The 9,841-nt window shown below is 40.3% G+C and overlaps 1 long non-coding RNA gene across 1 annotated transcript; it reads right to left on the reverse strand.

Moving 5' to 3' along the window:
- Positions 1 to 1,845: 1,845 nt before the first annotated feature.
- LOC121561201 lies at positions 1,846 to 6,710 on the reverse strand. Its single transcript, XR_006659174.1, has 2 exons — positions 6,673 to 6,710; positions 1,846 to 1,910 (listed from the first exon to the last, which is right to left on the reverse strand). It is a non-coding gene; the product is annotated as an uncharacterized LOC121561201 (long non-coding RNA).
- Between the last annotated feature and the right edge of the window lie 3,131 nt (positions 6,711 to 9,841).

The following is a 9,841-nucleotide window of genomic DNA, read 5'->3' on the forward strand; positions in this document are numbered from 1 at the left end:
AAACGTTAGTTGTATTTTGTAAAAAAAAAACATCATAGTACAATGGAATGTTGTTGTTCATTGTACTACGATGGTAAATTTTTGTAAGAGCTGTCCTTCACATCGGAGTGCTAATGCTGGCTCTTTGCGTCTCTTGACCATGTCGCGTGGACCGGGCACAAAGCTCAAGGAGCGCTCTCCACTTCCCTCCGGTAGTTATTTAGCAAGCCTGATAACACATCACTCCCGACAGACACAAGCAAAAACTCTTGCATAAATGTAGAAGCCTATACACCTAAACACTAGCGATCTGACATGCTGTATTGCATGGAAACTGCAGGCTACTAACAACAGCAGCTACATAGTCTAGCTGGCCCTGTCCCTCTGGCCAGGGTAAGACACTAACTATGTGATTTAAAACAGTTTGTTTCATTTAATTATACACAAAAAGATGTTGCCCAGATCAAATTAATGTACAAACAATATTTTTCATTACATTTGAGTAATTTAGCAGATGCTCTTATCCAGAGCAACTTACAGGACCAATTAGGGTTAATTGCCTTGATCAAGGGCACAACAACAGATTTTTCACCTAGTTGGCTCGGGATTCAAACCAGCGACCTTTCAGTTACTGGCCCAACACTCTTAACCGCTAGGCTACCTGCGGCCAGATCAATTAACTTCAATACAGGTATCCAAATACATTCATAATCAATTAATAAAATAATTAATCTAAATTTAAAAAACACAAGTAGTCGATTCATAGCCTTTTTATAATTAATAAAAGTTGTTTAGTAATATAAAAGAATCCACAATTAATCCACAAAGATGCACAATTGGATTGAGCTCTGGTGACTTGGCAGGCCACTGCAGTAAGCTGAATTCACTGTCATGTTGGTGGAACCATTCCTGGACAAGCCTTGTGGCATGGGGCATAATCCTGCAGAAAAAATATATTTTGCAGATGGATAACTGCTACCATGAAGGGATACACCTGATTGGCAATGATGTTTAGATATCCTGTGGCATTCAAAAGTTGCTCCACTTTTATCAAGGGGCCCAATGTGTGCCATGAAAACACACCCCACACCAGCCTGCAATGCTGACACACGGCATGGATGCATGTACTCATGGTTTTCTCCATACCTTAGTCCTCCCATCAGCATGAAACAGCAGGAACCGGGGATTCATCAGACCAGGCAATGTTATTCAAATTCTCCAGTGTCCAGTGTTTTCATTCCTTAGCCCACTGCAGTTTCTTGTTTTCTGCTGAAAGCTAATGGGGATCCATAATAAATACACCACAACTACATCTTTAAGGATCATAGCTTTCACCTGGGTTCACCTGGTCAGTCTATGTCATGGAAAGAGCAGGTGTCCTTAATGTTTTGTACACTCAGTGTATGTTGTGTCTACTAGCTCATTCCCACAGAAAACTGCAGATGTGACCTTGAGCAAGGCACTTAACCCTAATTGCTCATGTAAGTCGCTCTGGATAAGAGCGTCTGCTAAATTACTAAAATGTAAATGTAATGTACCACCCAGTTAACCATCAGACTCCATTGTGAGACGCCTCAAATAGGATATTCAACCTTAAAGGCAAATCCAAGGTCATCTCAGTATCATTACAGTAGAAGCTAACAAAACACACCAAAACTGACAAGGTGCAACACTGATCAGTAAAGTAAAGAGATGCTAACATTCTATAATGCTCTCTTTGATTATGAATTTTAGGACCCCTTTAGTTATAAAAATATATGTTTAAAAATGAATTTGGCCTTTACTACTATATCCAATAGAAACACATTGAATAACACATTCATAAATGATCCAAAAAAAGACCAATGGTGAAAACTGATCATCACATCATCTCTATCTGATACATTCAGTACAATGTAGTATTTTATTAGGATCCCCAGCGGCTACTCTTCCTGGGGTCCAAACAGGAAACACAAAAAATACATCAAATACATCATCAAGCACTACATTTACAATTTAATCATGTTGCAGATGCTCCCATCCAGAGAGACCCACAGCTAGTGCATTCATCTTATGATAGCCAGGAGAGACAACATAGTGGCTACTAACACTCCCTATGAAGCAGGAACCTAGGGAGAAACATAGAGAGGAACCAGGCTCAAAGGGGTGGCCAGTCCTCTTCTGGCTGTACCAGGTGACATATGTTTACATATCAGTAGGCTGTACAATACAAAAGGGGGGGGAAACTATTCTAAAAGTTGGTAAGTGTCAAAAGCTAAAAAGGGACAAAAGTCATGCAAATTATGGGCCATATCATCCTCAACAGCAAACACAGGTTCTTAGAAATGTTTTCACATTTATTAAAAACAATAATACCTTATTTACATACACCTTAGCCAAATACATTTAAACTCAGTTTTTCACAATTCCTGTAAAAATTCCCTGTCTTAGGTCAGTTAGGATCACCACTTTATTTTAAGTAGAGACAATGATTTTAATAATAGTAGAGACAATGATTTATTTCAGCTTTTATTTATTTAATCACATTCGCAGTGGGTCAGAAGTTTACATACTCTCAATTAGTATTTGGTAGCATTGCCTTTAAATTGTTTAACTTGGGTCAAACGTGTCGGGTAGCCTTCCACAAGCTTCCCACAATAAGTTGGGTGAATTTTGGCCCATTCCTCCTGACAGGGCTGGTGTAACTGAGTCAGGTTTGTAGGCCTCCTTGCTCGCACACACTTTTTCAGTTCTGCCCACACATTTTCTATAGGATTGAGGTCAGGGCTTTGTGATGGCGACTCCAATACCTTGACTTGTTGTCCTTAAGCCATTTTGCCACAACTTGGAAGTATGCTTGGGGTCATTGTCCATTTGGAAGACCCATTTGCGACCAAGCTTTAACTTCCTGACTGATGTCTTGAGATGTTGCTTCAATATATCCACATAATGTTCCTTCCTCATGATGCCATCTATTTTGTGAAGTGCACCAATCCCTCCTGCAGCAAAGCACCCCGACAGCATGATGCTGCCACCCCCGTGCTTCACGGTTGGGATGGTGTTCTTCTGCTTCCAAACATAACATTATTTTACTCCAAACATAACAATGGTCATTATGGCCAAACAGTTCTATTTTTGTTTCATCAGACCAGAGGACATTTCTCAAAAAAGTACGATCTTTGTCCCCATGTGCAATTGCAAACCGTAGTCTGGCTTTTTTTATGGCGGTTTTGGAGCAGTGGCTTCTTCCTTGCTGAGCGGCCTTTCAGGTTATGTCGATATAAGACTCATTTTACTGTGGATATAGACACTTTTGTACCCGTTTCCTCCAGCATCTTCACAAGGTCCTTTGCTGTTGTTCTGGGATTGATTTGCACCAAAGTATGTTCATCTCTAGGAGACAGAACGCGTCTCCTTCCTGAGCGGTATGACGGCTGAGTGGTCCCATGGTGTTTATACTTGCGTACTATTGTTTGCACAGATGAACGTGGTACCTTCAGGTGTTTGGAAATTGCTCCCAAGGATGAATCAGACTTGTAGAGGTCTACAAAATTTATTCTGAGGTCTTGGCTGATTCCTTTTCATTTTCCCATGATGTCAAGCAAAAAGGCATTGAGTTTGAAGGTAGGCCTTGAAATACATCCACAGGTACACCTCCTATTGACTCAAATTATGTAAATTAGCCTATCAGAAGCTTCTAAAGCCATGACATCATTTTCTGGAATTTTCCCAGCTGTTTAAAGGCACAGTCAACTTAGTGTATGTAAACTTTTGACCCACTGGAATTGTGATACAGTGAATTATAAGTGAAATAATCTGGCTGTAAACAATTGTTGGAAAAATGACTTGTGTCATGCACAAAGCAGATGTCCTAACCGACTTGCCAAAACTATAGTTTGTTAAAAAGAAATTTGTGGAGTGGTTGAAAAATAAGTTTTAATGACTCCAACCTAAGTGTATGTAAACTTCCGACTTCAACTGAATATGGACAAGCAATGACAGAGCGGCATATACAGTAGAATATTATAGAATACAGTATATACATATATGGACAACCAATGACAGAGCGACATGGACTAAGATACAGTAGAATATTATAGAATACAGTATATACATATGAGATGTGTAAAATGCTTCACAACATCAGCTGAGCTAAAAGTTCCTGTTGTTATTTTTGTAATGTGCCATAAGGTTAATTTTATTTTATGTTTTTTTGAATCTGGTTTTATTGCTAGTTTGAGTTACCTGGCAGAGAGTTCCATGTAGTCATGGTTCTATTTAATACTGTGTGTTTCCCAGCGTCTGTTCTGGACCTGGGGACTGTGAAGAAACCTCTTGCTGCATGTCTTGTGTTGTACCGATGAGTGTCCGAACTAGCTCATTCCCACAGAAAACTGCAGAGGAAAGCAGTACCACCCAGTCATCTATCAGACCTCACTGAGTGTATTCAACCCTAAGGGCAAATCCAAGGTCATCTCAATATCATTACAGTAGAAGCTAACAAAACACACCAAAACTGACCAGGTGAACACTGATCAGTAAAGTCAAGACAGGCTAACATTCTATAACGCTCCCTTTCCTCTGAACAATTATCTCACAGTGAGAAACAATCGGATTACAATAGAGTGTTACGCTTTCTTAATGTTATCAAATGCACTGTTACCACTTCCTTTACGAGGTGAGAATGAAGTGATGGAGTGACTTTACTCTTAACTGGTCTGAGACAACTGATGAGGCTTTTCTCCTGTGTGTGTTCTCTGATGACCTTTTAGCTCAACTGATGTTTAATAACATTTTCCACAGTCAGAGCAGTATTAAGGCTTCTCTCCTGTGTGTATATGTTTGTGTTGTTTTAAGTTGCCCAATCGAGAGAAACTCGCCCCACAGTCAGAGCAGAAGTAAGGCTTCTCTCCAGTGTGTGTTCTCTGATGAACTTTTAGCTCAGCTGATGATTTCAAACATTTTCCACAGTCAGAGCATAAATAAGGCTTCTCTCCTGTGTGTGTTTCCTGATTAACTTTTAGCTCAGTTGATGTAGTAAAGCATTTGACACAGTCAGAGCAGGAGTAAGGCTTCTCTCCTGTGTGTATACGTTCATGTCGTTTTAAGTTGCCCCGCAGTCAGAGCAGTATTAAGGCTTCTCTCCTGTGTGTATACGTTCATGTCGTTTTAAGTTGCCCAGTAGAGAGAAACTCACCCCACAGTCAGAGCAGGAGTAAGGCTTCTCTCCTGTGTGTGTTCTCTGATGACGTATTAGCTCATATTTTGTTTTAAAAAAACATCCACAGTCAGAGCAGAAATAAGGCTTCTCTCCTGTATGTATAAGTTCATGTCTTTTTAAATCCCCCAGTCGAGAGAAACACTTTCCACAGTCAGAGCAGGCGTAAGGCTTCTCTCCTGTGTGTATACGTTCATGTATTTTTAAATCCGCCAGTCGAGAGAAACTCTTTCCACAGTCAGAGCAGGCGTAAGGCTTCTCTCCTGTATGTATAAGTTCATGTATTTTTAAATCCGCCAGTTGAGAGAAACTCTTTCCACAGTCAGAGCAGGAGTAAGGCTTCTCTCCTGTGTGTATACGTTCATGTCGTTTTAAGTGGCCCAGTTGAGAGAAACTCTTTCCACAGTCAGAGCAGAAGTAAGGCTTCTCTCCTGTGTGTGTTCTCTGATGACATTTTAGCTTAGTTGATGTTGTAAAGCATTTTACACAGTTAGAGCACGAGTAGGGCTTTTCTCCTGTGTGTATACGTTCATGTTGTTTTATGTCACCCAGTCGGGAGAAACTCTTTCCACAGTAAGAGCAGGAGTAAGGCTTCTCTCCTGTGTGTGTTCTCTGATGAGCTTTTAGTTCAGCTGATGATATAAAACCTTTTCCACAGTCAGAGCAGAAATAAGGCTTCTCTCCTGTATGTATAAGTTCATGTTGTTTTAAGTGGCCCAGTCGAGAGAAACTCTTTCCACAGTAAGAGCAGGAGTAAGGCTTCTCTCCTGTGTGTGTTCTCCGATGAACTTTTAGTTCAGCTGATGATATAAAACATTTTCCACAGTCAGAGCAGGAGTAAGGCTTCTCTCCTGTGTGTATACGTTCATGTTGTTTTAAGTGGCCCAGTCGAAAGAAACTCACCCCACAGTCAGAGCAGAAGTAAGGCTTCTCTCCTGTGTGTGTTCTCTGATGAACTTTTAGTTCAGCTGATGATATAAAACCTTTTCCACATTCAGAGCAGAAATAAGGCTTCTCTCCTGTATGTATACGTTCATGTTGTTTTAAGTGGCCCAGTCGAGAGAAACTCTTTCCACAGTAAGAGCAGGAGTAAGGCTTCTCTCCTGTGTGTGTTCTCTGATGAACTTTTAGTTCAGCTGATGATTTAAAACATTTTCCACAGTCAGAGCAGAAATAAGGCTTCTCTCCTGTATGTATAAGTTCATGTATTTTTAAGACCTCTAGTCGAGAGAAACATTTTCCACAGTCAGAGCAGGAGTAAGGCTTCTCTCCTGTGTGTATAAGTTCATGTTGTTTTAAGTGGCCCAGTCGAGAGAAACTCACCCCACAGTCAGAGCAGAAGTAAGGCTTCTCTCCTGTGTGTGTTCTCTGATGACGTTTTAGCTTAGTTGATGTTGTGAAATTCTTCCCACAGTCAGTGCAGAAATACAGATTCTCTCCTGTGTGTATTTGTAGGTGTATTTTTAACTTTGATAGAATTGGGAAAATCTCCTCACAATGTGGGCAGTGGTGAGACCTCTTAGCTCTGTGATCTTCCTGCTGTTGCTCTCTGGATGTAGAGAATGTCTCAACATGGTCTCCTGTGTGAACAACATCAGAAGAACCAGTCAGTTGGTGTAATATACAGTACCAGTCATAAGTTGACACACCTACTAATTCAAGGGTTTTTCTTAATTTTGTACTATTTTCTATATTGTAGAATAATAGTGAAGACATCTAAACTATAAAATAACACATATGGAATCATGTAGTAACCAAAAAAAGTGATAACCAAATCAAAATGTTATATTTTAGATTCTTCAAAGTAGCCACCCTTTGCCTTGACAGCTTTCCACACTCTTGGCATTCTCTCAATCAACTTCACCTGGAATGCTTTTCCTACAGTCTTGAAGGAGTTCCCACATATGCTGAGCACTTGTTGGCTGCTTTTCCTTCACTCTGTGGTCCAACTCATCCCAAATCATCTGAATTGGGTTGAGGTCAGATGATTGTGGAGGCCAGGTCATCTGATGCAGCACTCCATCACTCTCCTTCTTGGTCAAATAGCCATTACATAGCCTGTAGGTGTGTTGGGTCATTGTCCCAAGCGCAAACCAGATGGGATGGCGTATCACTGCAGAATGATGTGGTAGCCATGCTGGTTAAGTGTGCCTTGAATTCTAAAAATATCACAGACAGTGTCACCAGCAAAGCACCCCCACACCATCACACATCCTCCTCCATGCTTCACTGTGGGAACTACACATGCAGAGTTCATCCGTTCACCTACTCTGTGTCTCACAAAGACACGGCTGTTGGAACCAAAAATCGGACATTTGGACTCATCAGACCAATCTAATGTCCATTGCTCATGTTTCTTGGCCCAAGTAAGTCTCTTCTTATTATTGGTGTCCTTCAGTAGTGGTTTCTTTTCAGCAATTCGACCTTGAAGGCCTGATTCACACGGTCTCCTCTGAAAAGTTGATGTTGAGATGTGTCTGTTACTTGAACTCTGAATAATCTATTTGGGCTGCAATTTCTGAGGCTGGTAACTCTAATGAACTTATCCCCTGCAGCAGAGATAACTTGGTCTTCCTTTCCTGTGGCGGTCCTCATGAGAGGCTGTTTCATTATAGCGCTTGATGTTTTTTGCGACAGCCCTTGAATAAACTTGAAAAGTTCTTGAAATTTTACGGATTGACTGACCTTCATGTCTTAAAGTAATAATGGACTGTCGTTTCTCTTTGATTATTTGAGCTGTTCTTGCCATAATATGGACTTGGTATTTTACCAAATAGGGCTATCTTCTCTATACCACCCCTACCTTGTCACAACACACCTAATTGGCTCAAATGCATTAATAATGAAAGAAATTGCACAAAATAACTTTTGATAAGGCATTCCAGGTGACTACCTCATGAAGATGGTTGAGAGAATACCAAGAGTGTGCAAAGCTGTAATCAAGGCAAAGGGTGGCTACTTAGAAGAACTTAAAGTATAAAATATATTTTGATATGTTTAACACTTTTTTGGTTACTAAACGATTCCATATGTGTTGTTGAATAGCTTTGATGTCTTCACTACTATTACACAATGTAGGATGTAGGAAATAGTAAAAATAAAGATAAACCCTTGAATGAGTAGGTGTGTCCAAACCTTTGACTGGTAATGTACATGTCAATCACATTTATTTTTTGAAGCCCTTTTTACATCCGCAAAGTCACAAAGTGCTTTACAGAAACACTTCCTAAAATCAGGAAAGATCAAGCAATGCAGATGTAGAAGCACAGTGGCTACTAAAAACTCAGTATAAAGCAGGAAACTAGGGAGAAACATGGAGAGGAACCAGTCCTATTCTGGCTGTACCGGGTGGCGCAGAATCTCAATGCCCTCATGAAACAGTTCAACTGCAACTTTTCATGCACAGTGAGAAGTTTGAACAAACAATCTTAGTTAGATAGAACCTGCTCTTACCATGAGAAACAGATTTCCCAATATTCTCCTCCTCTTCTTCATCTTTAATGTTGACATTCAGCTCCAGTGTTTGACTGCAGTCTTCCAGCTTCACTGATGCCATCTCTGGATCCTGCAGTGCAAACTGGGCTCCACTGTCACAATCAGGACCCACTGACTGTAGGTTTGGACTTAGTGTGGAAGGAGAGGGGCAGGCTGGGTTTGTCCTCACTGTTGATGTTACCGGACTTATACCTGAGTTGGCAAGTAGTAATAAAGAGAAAAGGAAACAAAAGTTATTGTCTTGACAATTCAGGCACATTCTTTATTCTCTAAAAATATTTTGTATTTTTCAATCATCTAATTCAGTGTTTGACTGAAAAAGTAGTAATTTTGGGTGCCGGTAAGGTATATATTTCGGTGCAGGAGCCCCACAATACCTTTGAGCTAATATTCTATAAGAGGAACATGAGCTCAAGCAGTAGACATTTCAGGTGCTGATATTCAGCTCTGTTGAGCTTCTGTCCAAGTCAAACACTGATCTCATTTTAATAGATCAGGTAGCTAAGAATTGACAACAAATAATTAACATTACAAAGTACACACTACACAATGTACAGTTGAAGTCGGAAGTGTACATACACCTTAGCCAAATACATTTAAACTCAGTATTACACAATTCCTGACATTTAATCTTAGTAAAAATTCCCAGTCTTGCGTCAGTTAGGATCACCACTTTATTTTAAGTGAAAATGTCAGAATAATAGTAGAGATAATGATTTATTTCAGCTTTTATTTCCTTCATCAGATTCCCAGTGGGTCAGATGTTTACATACACTCAATTAGTATTTGGTAGCATTGCCTTTAAATTGTTTAGCTTGGGTCAAACGTGTCGGGTAGCCTTCCACAAGCTTCCCACAATAAGTTGGGTGAATTTTGGCCCATTCCTCCTGACAGAGCTGGTGTAACCGAGTCAGGTTTGTAGGCCTCCTTGCTCGCACACACTTTTTCAGTTCTGCCCACACATTTTCTATAGGATTGAGGTCAGGGCTTTGTGATGGCCACTCCAATACCTTGACTTGTTGTCCTTAAGCCATTTTGCCACAACTTTGGATGTATGCTTGGGGTCATTGTCCATTTGGAAGACCTATTTGCGACCAAGCTTTATCTTCCTGACTGATATCTTGAGATGTTGCTTCAATATATCCACATAATTTTCCTTCCTCATGATGC

This window comes from Coregonus clupeaformis, unplaced genomic scaffold (assembly GCF_020615455.1).
Source record: "Coregonus clupeaformis isolate EN_2021a unplaced genomic scaffold, ASM2061545v1 scaf0883, whole genome shotgun sequence".
NCBI classification, from domain to species: Eukaryota; Metazoa; Chordata; class Actinopteri; order Salmoniformes; family Salmonidae; genus Coregonus; species Coregonus clupeaformis.